The following is a 19,487-nucleotide window of genomic DNA, read 5'->3' as shown; positions in this document are numbered from 1 at the left end:
AAATCGTCGAATTTTCGAATCGAATATCTTTTAGAATCAAAGGGGTTTAATTCAGAGATAGAGGGCACTATCACATGATTTTTGTTAAAGTACTACTTATACTAAGCTATGTAACGAAACCATAGCGCGATTTAGACCAGGACAACGCCATCTATCGAGCGAGCATGCAGTATTTATCGCACTGCATTCTATGAAAGATTTTATCATATTCATTTCATTTAACCTAGCCGTTTTTTCATATGTATTGTATTTGATGAATATTTAATACATAATAACAATATACCACACTATGTAACAATAAAACTAATAGTAACATTTTGTACATAAATAAATAACAAAGTTATCAATGCAGTCAAAATTCATACACAATATTCTTGAAAAACCGCAAATATAAATTTGTTTCCCATTTTTTATTAAGTTTTAAGATTTTTATAATTTTCCCTTTATATGTAGCTAATAACCTATCTTGATGCCAAATTTGAAGGTTCTAAGTTTGCTAGAAGTACCTTAGATTTTTGATGATCTGTCAGTGAGTCAGTGAGTGACAAAATGGTGTAACTTTGAGCGCTCATTACTCGTAAACTATTTATTCAAATGTCTTGTAATTTTGAGACTGAGCTTGTTCTAATACTTACTCTTGGTCATCGAAAACCTGAACTCCTAGCTTTGTCCACATGGAAGATACAGGGGGGTGAAATAGCCGCGAAACGCTTCGAGAAAAGATGGTACGGCCGTGCCCGCTTTGCTCGAGTCTTGGCGAGGGCACTGCCGTGCCCTCAGATTACTTTTTCTACGGTGGAAATGGAATTTGTGTATCCATTTCATGAGGATTTTTTGAAATTCTTTTCCAAAATACTGTTGAATACTGGTTGTTCAACAGTCGGAACCTACTTTAACATTAAAAAGTATGAAAAATAATTATTCGTCTTTAGTTTATCTGATTTTACGCATTATTTTAATAAATCAAGTTACACCAAAAGGAAAAGCGATAAAGATTATGTTCCCATTAAATTAATTAATTACTCCCAATAAGTTTCGACAGTTCTATTATTCCAAGAAAAGATGATTGAGCCATTAAAGAGATTTAATTTTCTTGTACACGGAAACTTTTTTATCGCCTTGAGCTATGTATGTACAGTCAGCTACAAAAATCTATGAACACAATAAAATAACTGAATCCTTTTAGGTACACTAAACGGACAAAATGTAAAAACCCATCATTTGCTTATGCTTTCCCCAACTAAGTTGGGGACGGCTTCCAGTCTAACCGGGTGCAGCTGGGTACCAGTGCTTTACAAGGAGCAACTACCTATCTGACCTCTTCAACCCAGTTACACGAGTAGCCCAATAGGTACCCATACACTAAAATGACAAAATGTTAGAAACGGTTTTCAGAATTTTTTGTACAAGTCTAATGTCCTGTTAGTTTTGGTCTTTTTTTTTTTAATATTTACATTGGGGAGAAAGGGTAACACTTATGGTATGTCTGCGCCTTTCTCCTGACTGGTTTTGGGTTGGGGATGTATTGTGGAGGGGTTTTAGATTTTGTTTGAGTTTGAGGAGGGATATGTTTTATCAATTATATTATAATATATACATACATAATAAATAAAATATAAAAAATTACGGAACTAAATTTACGGATATGGTACAGAAATGATGGGATGATGTAATGTTGGGAAATGGTGGGATGATGGTATGGTAATCGGCGGTTACAAATGGGCTAGTGATAGTTACTTAAATACGGGTGTTTTGTGTATTATGATTGTGTTCATAGACTTTTGTAGCTGACTGTACATTAAACAGATTCTTAATCATACCTATTCCGGATATAATTTATGCGGATAATTCGAGCGTGATGAGCAATTTGTTTTTTAATTACACTGATACTGTTACAATTTATGCCCTCTTGTTCTTGTAAGAGGTATTAGGCTTGATTTAGGGTCCACGGGTTAATTTATTGCGGGGGATCGTTATTTTTTTAAATGTTTTTTAGTAGCAGGGTGACGAAGTCTTTTTAAGTGGGATAAAATCCGAATTGTCACATGGTGTCTTGAATTAATCAACATGTATGAAATTGACAAACGTAGTGTAGGACGTCCTCAGGCACGGTGGAGTGATGACTTGCGCAAGACGGCTGGCAGGAGCTGGATGCGAGAAGCCGAAAATCGATCTCAGTGGCGTGCACTTGGAGAAGCCTATGTCCAGCAGTGGACTGCGATAGGCTGATGATGATGATGATTAAGATGATGATGATGAAATTGAAATTTTGTAATTTTGTTAAAATGTCCTTAGCATTGAATATAGTTTCTAGACACAAAAGATGTTTTGTAAAAACAAATAAAAACGCCCAACAATAAGTGTAGCTACCACATTTAGTCCACTTCAAACTACTAATTATAGTACTTTTTTAATTAGTTAGTTAAAACAGGAGCTTTTGTTAATTAAAAAACTTACACAAAGGTAGAATTTTGGGTACAGGCTTCAAGTAAAAAAATATGCAAAAGATAGAAACGAGAAAAATATTTAATTACGACTTAAGTTTTCAAACTAGCCCTTGCTTTGTTTTTTAGAATGCGTCTAATTTTTGAAACAGACATTAAAATATTTGAAAATGCCTGTAGAAATCAGTTTTGAATAGCTAAATAATAAACTGCTAGGAAAAGGATTTTTGTTAAAACCGTTTTTCTTAATTTGCCGGTTTCCCAAGCGACAACGGAAAAAGAACAATAGGTAGAAATTAACAAAGGAACTTGTAATTGCCCACAATTTTTTTGAATAAAATGCCTGTAATGACGGCAACGCTAAACACCGTAAATAAATTTAAGTAAATATCCTCTACGTACTATTGGTACTGTCGATTTTTATAATCTATCTATTTACTAGAGATTTGGACGTTGGTCTACCTAGCCTTTTTTATAATTATGTTGGGACCAGTTGCAGTGTTTGGCAAAGAGTGACTGCCTATCTGACCTCCTCAACCCAGTTATCCGAACAACCCAAAATATTCCATGGTAAGTACTACTGGCTTCTGACAACCCGTGACGACTACCAACGTTGTTCAAATGACAGCCGAAAAGTAAAAAAGATTGTAGGTATTCCCATAAAATACTGCTTTCCTTTCTCTTATTTATAATCTCCACTAGAAATAAATGAGCACAAACTGACATAGTATCACCAGAATCTGTTACAGTTGACCGATTTTTAAAACAGTTCCAAATATCTCGCTCCGTCTACCGTACACTGAACATCTAAAAAATGACAACATCGACTATTTTGACGGCTACAAACTTGGGTAACTGCCAACTGTATGCTCAACTGTTATACAGTTAAACTAGTACTAAATCTCTATTAAATCATCCTGTTTTAAATGTTAAAAAATTGCGTAAATCATGTGTGTATTTTAGCGCAATAGGTCATGGTTTGAAGTGATTGTCTTTAGAAAAATCCGAGTTGATATGAGTTGATACGAGCCAGGCTTTTTCATGTGTGGTAATTAGAAAAGACTGACAAAATCATTCAAACATTTTTTTTTTATGTACCCAAATGTGTATGTATTGACAAAAGAAACGCCTGAAATATTTCAGCAGTTTTCGCAAACCTTATGGTTCGTTACATCATCATCATCAGTATTTATCGTCCCACTGCTGGGCACCGCGCGCAGCGTCCTCTCACACGGCAAAGGATGGTTCGTTTCATTTAAGGATTATTAAAAAAGCTCTATTTTATGATCAAATCCACCTTATCACAAAACCGCTCAGTTGGTCGGCGACATAGTGTCGACAAGAATTTAAAATTTCTGCATTATCACTTGCAGAGAAGTGCCAACTTTTGTTCGTCTACTTCTATGCAATTGTAATTCGCTTGGCGCGATAGCTGAGCAATCGGCCGTCGCTCTTTTACTTTAATTTTCACAAAGAACTTCCTAGTTTGGATGAATAGCGGGTTACCAAAACTTTGCTCAGAAATTGCTTAACGAATTTGTGGGAAGTCTTCCACAAAAATTATTTAGTCATTGGCTCTCTGTCGACTATGATCTCGTTCTATTTTCTATTGTTTAGTTTTTGTTTAGTTTTAGTCTCCCATAGTTTGTTAAATGAATGAATAAGTGATAGATTAACATAGTTATATTTAGGTATACACACTCTAGACTTTCGTTTTAACCGTAAGACAAAATATTTTATTATCTCATTTTTTCTCTACGATAAAAACGCTGCTATCTACACCACATAATGCTGCTAATTAAAATAATTTATCAAACTTACAACAAACACCGTAAATAAATATCCGCTTTAGTCTAAGCGCACACTATAGACTAAACAGTCGGCCGACTGTTGTCCCATCGGTTGTATTTTTTTAATTCTTAAATTCAATCAAAGTTTTTAGTCGATCTGAAACTGGGTAAATACCAGATCGTTTTAACGTTTGTACTTACATTCATCTTCATACTGATATGAGCCCAAATCAATCGGCCGACTAAAAGTTTGTAATGTGCGCATGCTCTTAGTTTCCAGCTATTTATAACGTGACCGAGGGAACTTGATACGATCAACGTTTACAAATGTTTATGTTACGTTAAACTCGCTGTTTACCGTGGTTTTACTCGAGCCCTGAGGGAATTACGTCACGCACTCGGTTAAAAATGCCTATATTCGTCTCTGGGGTCCCGTATATTCGTCTACAACATGTCTCAATTGGCTCAGACGTTTTACTAGGAAAGAATGACAAACAAGGTCGAATTTTCTTATGGCCGTTACACGGTTATATTAATAACTAGCTTCTGCCCGCGACTTCGTACGCGGATCCTGTCCCTTATGCCAGCGACTACGGGGTCAGCAAAATCAAAGATCTGAATAGTCTGATATTGAATTTTAAGGGCCCGTTGACTTGAAAACAACGGAATACGCGTAACCATTAGAAACGTTCCATATATTTAATTTTTGTACTTTAACGGCAAAAGCACAGCAGACTAAACAAAACGCTGAGAACAGAACCGCAATAGACGTGACCATAGGGATACCTAGCCTTTGCCAACTATGTTGGAGTCAGCTTACAGTCTAACTGGATGTAGCTGAATACCAGTGTTTAGAAGGAGCGATGCCTATCTGACCTCCTCAACCCAGTAAGACTTACACCGTATAGTAATGGGATTAATTCCAAGAATGTTCACAAAATAATTTAATTTTCCGGCCAGAAATAAGTGTTACTTTCAAGAAATATTGCTTGAAAAGCTCGATACTTCTTGAATTGAGAGCAACCATGAATTGATGCCACCATATTGTAAAAACTAGATTTCCCACAGGACGAGAGTCTTGAGTTCGCTGCCTTGCGTGAAATTTTGAACACAGTACAAAGCGTATAAAGGATTGTATGAAAATATTTAAGATATACTGTAAGCCATGGTTTATTTATTTTAATCGCAGAAAATTGTAATCATCGCTCAAGATATGGATATAATTTTTTAAGAATTTTGAAGTTTTTTTTTTTTCAGTTTACTTCAAGATTTTGCTGATTTAAATCTATTCAATTCTTGAATTAAAGTAGATATTAATAAAAACTTTTAAGAACTCTAGTAAGAAGATTAACTTATTTGAATTTGTCTTTTCTTTACTTAACTTTTGATTGAGCCGAGGAATTTTCTTTTTTTTTATTTGATTGACAGCTAGTAAATTAGCTGACAATCTCAACCAAAACATTTGTATGCTGTCTGCTGAAAATAAATTGTTTTGAGGACAGTGAGGACAGAAAGCAGTTTAATCTGCAGAACACTTCACAACTAATAATACATACAGAGTGTTTACATGTCAAGTATAAGAATTGGCATATTTTTTTAAACCGACTTCTAAAAAAAGAAGGAGCTTCTAAGTTCATGTTACAGCCTTTTTATCGTCCCACTGCTGGGCACAGGCCTCCTCTTATACGGAGATGTAACCACGCTTGCTCAATGCGGGTTGGTGATTTCAGACTACATAGGTAATGTAAAATCCAGGTTTCCTCAAGATGTTTTCGTTCACATTTTTATCAGCCATTGGTGTCTAAGATATACTTAGAAAGTACATACAAGCTTAGAAAAGTTGCGTTGGTACTTGCTTGAACTGGAATCGAACCCACACACTCATACTCAAGAGGTTGGTTCTTTACCCACTAGGCCACTACGACTTATACCAATTTTTTTTTATTTAGTCGTCAGCATGACAGGTAAATAATACACAATCACAGGTAAATAATATGAAAAAACTCATTTACAGAACAACATTGTTAATCCTAACTAATGCATAAAAATAAAGTGGTGTCTGTTTGTTTGAAAAACTTTCACAATTCTATGGATTTACCGGATTTGTTTCGAAGTTTCCGAGTATTTATGAGAGTCCGAACAAAATGTTAAGTGTCCATGAAATAAGTCAGATTCACGATTATTTGTTTTCAAAAATACGGTTCAGTGAATGTAAAAGAAGGAAAAAGTTCGGGAGAAAATTAGTAACACTCTGACACTTTACTTATGCCAAATGCAAATAGTATATTTTGTTAAACGGATTTTTTGTTATAATAAAATTGAATCCTTTATAAAGAGTTTACAAGTCACTTATGGATACACACAGAGACATTTAATGGTTACTATGAGAATCTGTCATTAAGGAGTGATTTAAGTAATCATTAAATGTTTCTGAGTGCGGGGGTTAGCTAGCTAAGGTGATTTTCAACAACCTTTTCACTAAAAACTTCAAAACCACTCAATATAAAAAGCCACAAAGCGTTAAAGACCCACTTCTGTCAAAGCAAAGACTTAGAGTATTCGCACACTGTACACTTAACAGTCGGCCGACAGTTGCCCTATGGTTGGAAAATATTCTTATAAGAAAACCCCTATTTCAATCAAAGTTTTCAATCGGACCGACTGAACACCGCCACCAAAATACCAGAGTAAGTGGCCGGACCGACTGATCTATGTAATGTGCGTACTACCGTGTATCTTCATACTCATTTATGAGCCCAAACAAACTATCGGCCGACTAAAAGTCTGTCGTTTACTCTTAAAAATAAAACTCCAACACTAGAAACGTTCAATTTAAGGCTAGAAAAATGGCGTGTTAAAACTCAAAGCGGTTGAGCCAAAGTCAATTAGTGGTGTAGATTTATACAGTCAATAAAAGATTAACCCGTACACCGCTGTGCCTTAATTGGGCAGAGCGAGGCACGTGTAGCAAACACCCGCTTTAATGGCCACTCGGAAAAGGTGGTTTCTTAAATAACTAAGCTTTTTACGTAACGGACATATTTAATTCTTTATGCTGTCAAGTGTGAGGAAAATTGGTGAAAACGTGTCAAATTTTTACTCCGAAAACGCCCGTAAAAATTAATCGTTATTCACAACTGGTATATTAAACTTGTTACAAAAGAGTATTTTCAGGCGGACCCCTTTTTCCCACACGGAGAGGGATTTAAAAAATCTTTTTTTTATAAGAGAGTACTTCCAAATAGTAGAAGAAAATGCTAGATAAGAGAAAAGCCATACTGATGCAGGATTTTAGAAAAAGATCTAAAAGTACACGAAGCTACTAGTTGGCTGGATATCGGGGCCGCTTCTGTCTAATTGGGAGAAATGTGGAGTAAAGCCCGTGTTCGAGGCTAGATCAGTAGTTTGAGGGTTAAGGCATAAGCGGTGGAGAACAACACAAAATATAACATGAAATATAAATTAATGTGTTATATGAGATAGAACACTTAAAGAGCTTATTTTCTAGAAAATCTAACTTTTAACCGTTAATTTCAAAAACATTTGTAAAAAAACGAAATAATAAAAAAATATCGGATGAATTGACGGGTGTAGAATTAATTTTTATTACATAGTTTTTTTATTGCATTTTATTGTACGTACTATTGATTCGTTTGGTAGAGAATATCGTAAAAGTTTGTATCTTGTACCTAATTCCAACGGTGACCCGTGGTAAAGGTTAGACGTATAAATTAGAACGGCTTTTCGACGTTCCACTAGACTATCGCTATTAGCATTTTTTGCTCCTCATATACTTACATACATACATATACATTATTAAGTAATGCTAATGAAAGCCAAATAGTAGAACGAGACATTAAGCCAGTTTTTGCCGAACAGTAAACCAAGTTTACTTAGTCATTTTAGACTTATTAGTTGTCGTAATAGTCAATTAATTTTAATGAGACATTTTTTCTTTCAAGATAATAATGTGCAAAATTAAACATTACTATAAAAACTGGATTCAAAAATTACTCTACAGAAATAACGAAATAGAATTAACAATAACTAAAGACAATTACTCAGCTATATAACTTTAACTAATATAATTATCAGAGTGAGTTTACATTATCAAAACAATATTCTTTAGTGAACTGGGTATAATGAATTTATTTAGGCTACAAAAAGGCCGTCCTTTGTCTAAGGCTTATTATTAATTCTATTGTCGAAATTAGATTAAGTAGAATCCATTACTGCTGACTGCGATTAGTAAAGCGAATTCAGCTACATTACATTGTAACTTGATATAAGTATTGGAGAATCTAGTTTCTTGCGAGCTAAAAGGCAATTTATTCTTCTATTAATGGAGACAAGTCCAAGCATAAGCAATTGGTATGAACTTGTCCATTAAAATATTATTTTCTTATTTATTTATTTATTTTATTTATTTATTTATGAATAAATGTGTTACCATTTTGTCTGATTTAGTCGAATAGGTACGTCCTTTCTTATAAGAGCAAGTGGGGTCTATCTAAAAAAAATACCTACTATATTGGTGCTCCTCTGTGACCGACTTTTGTATGATTTTCAATCAACGTCCATAATAAATTTACATGAAGCCACTACAGTATATGTGAAACTGTTTTATATTGTAAGACCTGTATGTAATTACCATATACTAAGAAATAAATGCTATTCTATTCTATTCTATTCTTCTACAGTATTTTAAAAACTAAGTACAAACGTAACATGACTTAATTACTAATTAGAAGAAAAAACACAACTACAAAAAGGTTACATCATTCACATACTACAAAAGAACACAAGTAAATACATAAATATAATCCGTACTTTAGAGAGCTGCTTCATAATTACCGCAGTGACTCGAGCAGAGCAGAAATAATATATTTAAAGGTCGCATCCTCTTATTAACGCGAAACTGACCCATTTTCCTCGGTTGACTCTCCGACTATAAGCCGCTGAATTATTTTGTTTCAGAGTCTTTGGAATTGCACTTATTTTACTTTCATGATGTTTGAAGTGTTCTTTTGGCAGTTTCAGTCTTATGTACCTACCATTTCAAGTGCCTCTTTGCTTTAAAAAAATCTTATATCATTTAGAGCATTTGAAGACTGTATATGAATAATTCGCAAGTTATAATTAATCTTCTTTTTACCAGATAGGTACCTGAAACGCTTTTACTTAAGTAAGTGAAAAAATAAACTTAATTATTAAGCTGCTAACCTTGAAAGACAGCGATGACCATACTTTTCTTTGATCGCAAATCCCTAATTTACGTAATCCTCCAATCCATAAAATTCACCAAAAGTGCTTTGTAATTAAAACTTACGGAATTCTTTTAGCTCCTAGCTGTAATTGCTGGAGTTTTCACAAAGACACTAACTGGCCGGAATAATATTTGAAACTTTATTAATAGAGCCTTTAATTTAGGAATTATAATTGCCCTTTCAGACGCTATTTCTCGAGGCAGTTACAATTATCTGCAAATTCTGAAGGCATTAATTTAGCCAATTTTCTTCACATGGCCTCTATTCATATGAAAGGTCATCTTTTCTTCACTCTTTTTAGATTACTTCAAAATCTACATGAAAAACTGACTTCCGCATACATAAGATTATGTCGAATAATGTTACATTTCATCTGTTCAAACAAATGGTTTCTCTCCACAAATGTTCGTGATCCACTCAAACTGCGGGGGGCAAATTAATTGGCAAATTGGAACACGTACCATTCTAAGAATGTTAGAAGAAGGCAGCCTACACGGATATTCGATCCTCTTGACTTTGAAAAAGATAAATGTGATGACAAAGCAGGTTTCATAAATAGAATAAACCAACGAAAGTTCAATAGTTTTCCTAACAGCTCCGAGCGAGAATAGAATATGTAACGTAAGCATGCCATTAGTAGATTTCATGCATAAGCATGCTAAAACAAACTACCTACAAAGTTCAGCAATTCCTTCCGGGAACACACCATTAGCAGACTTGACAAAGTTCATGTTCACTGAAGGACATTTCCAGCCTTTATGGCGGGCCATTAACTCACTTTAACAATTCAAACAGCTTTAGAGACTACAACAGACAGAATTTCCTTAAAATTTCTGTCAATTTTGGAAACGTTAAACCAGCTTGGTAAGGACAAACAAAGTTCTGTATGTTGTTAAGCTTATTTGTGTCAAGGTCAGGAGGTTTTCGTTGCGAAAGAGGCCCTCAGCTGAGGACGGAAAGTCTTTACCTTCGCGCACGATTCCTGCATTAACTTAGTCTTTGTTCCCATTCCTTTGTTGTATGAATGGATCTAGACTTGAGAGCGTTTCAAGTGTTCCAATAAAAAGAACTCGTGTAACGAGAATTATATTGAAAGGGACAGATAATGTGAAGAAAGCCAAGGGCTGCCTTAATTTACGCAATAGTTTTGTGAGTTCTTTTGAACATAAGAACCAGTTGTTTACAAATCTTTTAACGCAATAAAATGTATAAACGATTTCGCCAAGATAACAAAAATGGAACTTGCTAGCTTATTATACTAGTAAACTTCCCACTTAATATGAGAACAGCATCATAAATGAGTTCCAACTATCAGTACGCAGATCTGGGCGAACATTCGACACAAAGCGAAACTCCGTTGCTAAGTAGAAGAGGGTTGCCAAAGGGAAAAGCGGACAGGAAAAAAAGGACCGCGCAAAGGACCAACTCTATAAACAATAAGTTTTTCGAAAAACTGAACAAGAAGTTCTTGAGGTAGCGTGTATTTCCTTTTTCTTATCTTAAGCCGTGACCGGTCTTTTCTTTACGAAGTGAGAAATGATCCCAATTTGTGCGGCTTTTAAGCATCTGATACACTATATTTTTCTTTCTATTTTCAGTGTGTTTTGTTTTGTTTTCCTTCACTAAATTGGCGGTGGAGAAAATTGCCTGTATTATGTGCTTGTTTTTCCTGTATTTAAATGAGTAAAGGCTATTCTATCATTTCAAGTGTATTATATGCGATGATATGTTTTTTTCCAACTATTTTTTACCAGTCATAGTATAGGCTAGCGTAATAAAATGATAGGTGATTTTTTGATCTTTTATATCAACCAAAAATAAACTCTGTAAAAAAAGTTCATGACAAAATTCTTAGTACTTCGGTTTATTTGCTTTTTTATGAGCGCTGTAAGTGTTCAATTTCAGTCAGAATAAAAAAATAAAAACATTTGAGGCTTGCGAAGTTATGAACGCGGCAGTTTCAGATAGTTTATTAAGCTTCACCCTTTTACCTTGTGGGAGGTTAAAAGTTTGAAGGGTTCACACGTGTAACTAGTCAAGACTCAACACTCCAAATAATACCCTACATGAGTTTAAAGACCATCTATTGTATAAGACGTTAGAGATGTGGCGAGCAAAATACAAACAATTAGATAAAACTTATTCCGTATCTTCCACAAAACTTGTAATAGCGAGTTAAGATAAAGGCCCTAAAATAAGAAAAACCGTAACAATCAAATGAACTCAAACAATTGTTCTAACAAACAAAACTCCGACATTAGTAGATGTAAGACAAAAGATGACAACATATTTCGGGCAATAATATACCGAATATTTGTTCCACATTCGTTCCTGGAATGACGCGTTCTCGAAAATACGAGGGAAGATGATCGTTGCGTATCGCGCGAACAAAATATTTAGGTAAATGCGAGTCGACGTGCTGAATTTAAGAGCTAAAGGGGAGTTTCAGACGGGCGTTTTAAATTTCTGTGAGCAGCGAAATTGATTTAGGAGTCTGTATCAGATGTTTGGGTAACTTGTGTTAATGGTGTACCATTAAATTTTTTTTTTTTTTCATTTTATTAAAATATTTTTATTACCATTAAAATGTATCAAAAAATAAATAGTTTATTTGAGAACTTTGAAGCAGGAAAAAAAAATCTGATTGTATTTAATTAGGTACATATTGTGGTTTTATTACATGGTTTTTAATTCAAAAGACACTGATAAACGTCGTCTGTGAATACTCTTACGTTATATATTTACGTACCCTAAGTTTGTCGCCAATTTACTTGTTACAACGTACGAGAATACGTGAGCATTAGAACAAGCCCTCCACTGCCTACATAATTCGGTCCTGTCGTTACGTATATATATTATGTAAGTACCTGAGAAAACTGTCTGTCATATAAATATTATAATAGCTTGTATTTCTTTGACATTAAGGTACAATTTATCTGAAGTCAAGATAGGATAACTTTGTTTGTATTTAATTTAAATATTTTTTTTCGTAACTTATACATACAATGTTTACATCTTATTGATACACATTCATTGATAAATAAACGAACGAATCTGATTTAATAAACTAACTAAATAATTTGATACGGTACACCAAATATCTCGTAAAATATGCAATTGAATCGTACGCAAAAAAAAAATATTCTACGATTCATTTTGATGAATTTTCAGGAAACAATTTTTCACGCGTATCATGGTATCGGATGTTAGACCAAATATACAAACGCTATTTCAAAAATCTGTCGAAATTGAATGTTAGTTTATTTAGGGATATGGGCATCACCTAATACCTAAAATGCCATTAAAAGATACAGTATTACCTGGCTTTTAAATACATATAAATTAAGCAGTACTAATTGTCATAATTTTTGGTATTTCTTGTAGGTAATTACTTAGTAGATTCCACGAAGAACTCTGGAAGCAAATTGCTGATAATGTAAATTAAGTATGTACCTAGGATAGACTAGAAATATTTAAATAGCGTCTGTTTTCTAAATTCCTCGGACTTAAACCGAGCCTCTTTGATCTAGGAACAAATTAAAATTGTATTATTTACTGACCCTTTTATCTCGAAGTTAACTAAGCGATTATATTTAATTTATTAAATGGTTACATAAAACGCTTTTTGGTTTACTTTAGTTGGCTACGAGTCGTTTATCCTCTGAACAATAATTCAAGGGCACGAAAGTCTCAAGGGTAAAACAAAGATTAACTCTAACTGATTGCTGTACCATTTGGCTGGGGTTGTAACTCCCTACCTATCCCATGGTCTTCATCCCTTGCCCCCGTGGGCTTGGGGCAATGATATCGCTATTCGATACCCTCCGTAGCCCCAGGAGGAACGAGTCGTTGGGGTCGTTTTATAGTGTGTTCATTATGGTCTTGTTTGTACAACCGTGTGATTAAAATTTTGCACCAGATAATCCTGTTTGCGAGAACCGCCTGGCTTTTTAATAAAGCTATAAAAGTACTTCAGGTGTACACGACAAACGTAATCAAAAATAAATATGAACCTTTTACGTAAATAAAGGGTTGCAGAATGGTATGTTTTTAAAAATACAGGTGCAGTTACAGTGGTATGTAAGTTTACCGACGTGTAAGGGGATTATTTTTAAAGAGTAGAAAGTTAGAGTGTTTTTACCATATCAATAAACAAACATCGCCAGTGAAGTCATTCAAGATCCGTGGTAGCTACTCCGCACAACCGGTTATACCAATAGTCTAGGTGCCTAGATATACATACTTTATATTTGGATGAAGGAAATAATTTAGCGGCACCACAGGGAATAGCAACTAATTTATAAAACAAACGCTCCCAAATAGTATCGGAAACGCAACTTATCACTTATCCTTAGTGGACCTGATGAAACTTATTATCCCGAAACAAACAATGGATGAATAGGAATAATAAAAAACAGGCAAAAGGAGGAACGAAAATACCCGCAATAACGATAAATAATCTTCCTTTCTGTCGGCATGGCAATGACTTGGACAGACGAAAAGGTCTGCGAATATGGTACATTGAGAGCGAATAAATCGCAGCACATGATGGAATTTTGATGTTCAAAGGCCTAGCCATATTGCCCAGTGTTTCTTGGGTAGAAGCTTATGATACTATTTGAAGGACAGTTGTGACTTATTTTCTCTCTGGCTTTTAGTGTACCACATAATAGAAGCAGATTTAATGCTCTGAATCCTCCAAAATTCAAACTGAAAATAATCAATGCAAATTCTAAAGCAAAAAAAAATTTACATAGAAAAAAATATCTATAAAATCCTTTTGTATAAAATGTCAGTATCATTTTATTCACAATGCGTTCTATGCAACACTCAGGTTACGTTTCAATGACGTCACACAACCAGTACCGCGATGCATTAAAAATGTTCAGCTTCACGGCACAAACTAAGGATGGTGCAAAAGAATATTTAAAATGATTTCACATACGCGCAGAATTCCCGCATTGAAGCCAACGGTTGACGAAGGTATAAAAATATCCAGGATAAGCCTTTCAAAGGGAAAGACTGACATTTTTGCAATTTTTGCTAGATATACTGATCATTTTCGCAATTTTGCTTGATATTTAGATGTTTTCTTTTTGGTATTCGTTGTAAAAGTGCTGAACAGAAAATGGATTTTAATTTTATGCACCATTTTATTTAAAAATTATATCGAATGCTACATTGATACCTATAATTATAGGAGAAAGTATTTATGTTAGTATCCTAATTGATAACATCCACGGCTAATCTTACCATGAATAAGATACAAATCTATCAACCGGCTTTCTCCATATTCAATTATAAAAGTCTGTAAAATAACATTCCAAAATAATCCAAAACGTATAAACAGATTTACGCAGTTTCCACTAACAGCATTATTTTGTGCAAACAATTTTCCTTATAAGAGGGAAGCTAAATACCAATGTTCCGGGGATTACAATGATAGGGGAGAAAATGAAAATCTGTTGTGTTTTTACTATGAAGCCGGCTTTGGGGGAATTTCGCTACTTATGAAGTAATGCATAAAATATTTTGTTTTCCGTTTTCACTTTGGAAAAACAACTGTTTATCGTTGAGCGATCAAGTGGTTGTTTAACGCGTCGAACTTGTCTCAAGTACATGCTTGTTAGAGAGTACTCTTGTGTATAGGAAAAGTTTGGTCTTGCAGCAGAACGTGTGGTGAATCTGTCAAAATGTTACTTCATATTGAATTTTGAGAACATGAAACTAAAAAATTGCGTGCATTTTTTTCTTGTCGATGTCTCTTTTAATATTGAAGTTAAGACATATGAGATTAATTTAAAATACGCACTGTGATACTACCTAAAGTTGTCATAGGTGCACGTAAATGCGGACACATCAGACATTCACTAAATAAATTAACCATCATAATGTCCTTTAAGGCTCCAGCAGACCGGATGCGTATGCGTAGACGTAAGCGTAGTCACGCGCGTAGTTACGGCGTAACCATGAGTTGTAATGTATGGAAATGTATGAGACAGGCCACACCGCTTGCGTAACGACGCGCATGTCTACGTTACGCAAGCGGTGTGGCCTGTCTCATACATTTCCATACATTACAACTCATGGTTACGCCGTAACTACGCGCGTGACTACGACGTGGTTACGCATACGCATCCGGTCTGCTCGAGCCTTAATACTCAAGTGACACAGATGCGGACGACCATCTGCGATTGCTCACTTCCAGATGCGCGAACAAAAAACAGAATTCTTCCTCAGCATCCTTGTATACATAATAAAATCATAACACACGGCTAGCTGCAAACATTTCACACGAGATTTTATCTCTAAAATACGGGATTTTTCTATTCCCCACTCTGCAACGCCATTCGTTTCTTTCATAGTACCCATGACATTTAAATGCTTTTTTAGCCGGGTTAAGCCCCGTTCACACGTTGCGTTTTGTGTTCTGTTGATTTCATACAAGTTGGGATTTTGATCAGATTTTCTTATATGTAAGATTTTTATATGGAAATGTTTTTTTATATATTGAAAGCAGTGTAATAAATTATATTGTTAATGAAAAATTAATTGATAAAACTGAGATATTGGAAATATCTTGACCCAGATGCAAAAGTATAGTTTGAAATTGCTCAACATCAAAATAAGGGAGATTCACCGGAGGTCATCTACATCATCATTCTACATCCCACAGCGACCTCTTAAAATTAAAAAAAATTAAGAGTCATTATTGACATTCCATATTTTTGGTTCGAAGTAGATTGCTGACCCCCGGTCACCCAGAATTTGAGGTTGAAGAATCTTTATTTCGTGTAAGCGCGTCCTTATCTAAGTTTTCATAGTAGTGTAGAACGTCGGGTGTCAGCAATACATTATGTAAGAAGTCGGGCTCAACGACTAGCTATGTGACCTCCGCTTCCGCCTTCGTGATAACTAAATTATTAGGTCGAGGCAAGGAAGGAAACAAAAAATCAACGTATAACCAACCATGAAATATTCCAATATTCCTTAGAAACAATACTTACCCTAAACAAATTTACGGTTCAGCAATTATTTTGGACTTAAGCCGTAATTTACGAAGCGCCAATTTAGGCCTGATTAAAGATTCAGATGCTTATCACGATTATGATAAACAGGTATTTGTTAGTCGCTGTAAATCGGTTATTTATGTTAGTTATTGGCTGAAAATTTATTTAAAACGATCAGTAAACCTTTTTCCTTGGTAGATTTTTAGACAGTTTTTTATCACAGTCAGATAGGTATAATGATTCATATTTTAAGAGGCAAACAAGCATGTCAGTTATATTAGTTATAAGAAGCTATCATAAACCGTCGTGTTCCGTCATAGGCCTTTTATGTACCAGGGCCGCGGTATCTCTTTCGAACAACTCGCAGCCCCGGCAGGCAAATACAAGTATCTTAAAACTATTTTTACCCAAGAAAATCCAACGATACCTTAAAACTATAAATAGGTCCAACATCCTAAGACTCACATAAATATTTAGATACCGTGACCCTACAAATTGATGTCAATTTCTGTTCGCAAATATTGGCCCCGTAAATTCTCTCTATTTTGAACATTATAAATATTAGATGTACGCAGCTGTAGGTACCTAATCGTATGAACTAGTATTACCTTAGGATATTCCCTAGGCAGCCATAACTTAGGAACCTTGGTGAATTCTGCGTGGAATTTTAGAAAGAACTACATGTATGTTGGTTGGTTAGTTATATTTAAGCTGGCTCACAGTGGACTGAACTTACGACCGTAATTTTGTGAAAAGTTTTTTTGGGTAATTTTATTTTTTACTTGAAGCTACACAAATACTTATCAACGACAACTTTAGTCTACACGAAGGAAGAAAAAATATTTATTTAAGGGAAAATATATTTTCGGAATAAAAATATTCTTCTATGTAGATATTACAAATAAATTAAAATACATACGAGCAATCTTGCCTATCTGAACTTCTTAGCCCAATATGAGGAGACCGGATAGACACTCGGTCTAAGTAAAACTCTGGTACACAGCTGCATTCGTTTAGACTGGAAGCCGACTCCAACACAGTTGGGAAAAGACTAGGCAGATGATGATAGAGTTCGACAGAAGTCTGATGATATCTCAAAAGTTCAGATCTCATGCAGCTAATCTATATCGAAGCAAAAGTCTTCAACATAAGGTCAAAAAATCTACACAATTTTTAACTGCCTCCATAAAACATTCGAGGTAAACTTTCTTTCAGCGGAGTTTTTCATGCTGTGTCAAAGCCAGTTACATCAACAGCGTTTGAAGTCGTTTGATGAAGTCTAGATACCGAAGCCGGTGGCTAAAGCCCGAGGCCTTCGCTGGATTGCCTCTCAACTGTGCTAACTTTGCAAAGCGGCTGAGTAGGTCAAAAATGTGTTTTAAAACGTGTTGACCCTGAATTTGTTGCAGTTTTCTGAAAAAGAATGTGCATGTTGATAGGTGTTTTTTAATTTTCAAAAATTAATTTTAAAAAGTTTAAAGCTTTTTTAAATCATCCTCCGAGCCTTTTTTCCCCTTATAGCTTTTTAAATAATTGAAGCTATTTCTAGTCTAAGAAATCTTACAGGCCACTGGTATGTACACAGCTGCATCAGGTTAGACTGGAAGCCGACCCCAATATATTCAGGAAAATGCTGGGCAAATGACTACGTCTACTGGCAATTGATAAACTAATCTACCCAAATTGTATATTCTACTTAACCTAAACTTTTTAAATATTTCAGATTTTTTTCAATGTATATTGGTGTACTTACATAATAAAGAATATATCTATCTACTAGTCTTAAACTACAACCAAATCCCATCTATTCCCACAGCTCCCCGCACCGTGTTGTGACGACATGCGTCGCACCGCCGTTATGCCCATAAATTAATAATCCGTCACATAATGTGATCTAGTAATGGCGCGTCCGGGTTAGACAAGCATTACCGGCCACAGACATAGGTGTTGTGTAGATAGTTATGTTCTGGTGAGCCACGATAGTGGTCTAATAATTATAATAACATACCTACATATACCTATAGTATATTGCAGTGTTAGGAGAGATGAGGAGAAAAAACTAATACCTATATATATAAACTATTAAACTATTAAACTATCTACCTGAACCATGAAACTAAGGTACTTTTTGAATGCTAACTACCGACCGCAGCTGCACTACAAGTTTGTATGTATTTACATGAAATCGTTTTGGATCGAAGCGGCAGCAGCACGCAGTCGTTCTCAGATATCGATCCTTTTTGATCTAACTGCTAGCATTCAACACGTACCTTTATCCTGATTATACCTAAATACTTATTAGCCGTAGCTTTTAAACTGTCCGTTTAATTAATAACATTGCTTATTATAATTCCTGTGTAACTAGAAAGTATTTAACATAAAGCAACATTGTTTCAGGAGCACCGCTTTGACCGCTCACAGGATAACTTTTACCGCTCACCCAAAATAGTAAGTTTAACATAATATTTATACTTATTACACTTTAGTTACATTTAGACTGTCCTAAGGGCAACCCGTGATACTAGGAAATCTATAGGTTAAAATAATACAAGCTGAATTTGTTTGGTTCAACGCGCTAATCTTAAGACCTAATTGGTAAAAAGTATTTAATTTTTCAAATTTTATCAGTGGTTCTTGAGTTGAGCAAGTTTATACAAACAATCTGTTCAGCTCATCATCATCATCCTCCTGCCCTTATCCCAATTATATTTGGGGTCGGCACAGCACGTTTTCTTCTTCTATACTCTTCTATCTGCCGTCATCTCACAAGTAACATTCTTTCTTACCATATCTACTTTTACACAATCCATCCATCGTTTCTTTGTTTGTAACAATCTGTTCAGCCATATACTTAATATAAGTTTAGAGTCCCTTCTTCATATTTTCAAAATCCAATAAAAACAGAAACTCCATTATACAATAAAATCTCACATTACATTGTGTTTCTAAGGATATAAAACAGTTGTAGTAAACTTC

General features: G+C 34.8%; 1 protein-coding gene across 1 annotated transcript in view; it reads left to right on the top strand.

Moving 5' to 3' along the window:
* LOC110381537 (leucine-rich repeat-containing protein 24) overlaps window positions 1-19,487 on the top strand; it is a 70,210-nt gene that overhangs the window by 13,101 nt on the left and 37,622 nt on the right. Inside the window, exon 2 of the mRNA XM_049841669.2 lies at window positions 18,909-18,959. The gene's annotated coding sequence lies outside the window, so the exon portion shown is untranslated. The remainder of the gene's footprint in view (window positions 1-18,908; window positions 18,960-19,487) is intronic.

This window comes from Helicoverpa armigera, chromosome 19, assembly GCF_030705265.1.
Source record: "Helicoverpa armigera isolate CAAS_96S chromosome 19, ASM3070526v1, whole genome shotgun sequence".
Lineage (NCBI taxonomy): Eukaryota > Metazoa > Arthropoda > Insecta > Lepidoptera > Noctuidae > Helicoverpa > Helicoverpa armigera.
Note: the sequence above shows the minus strand (reverse complement) of the source record. Positions and strands in the feature narration are given on the sequence as shown.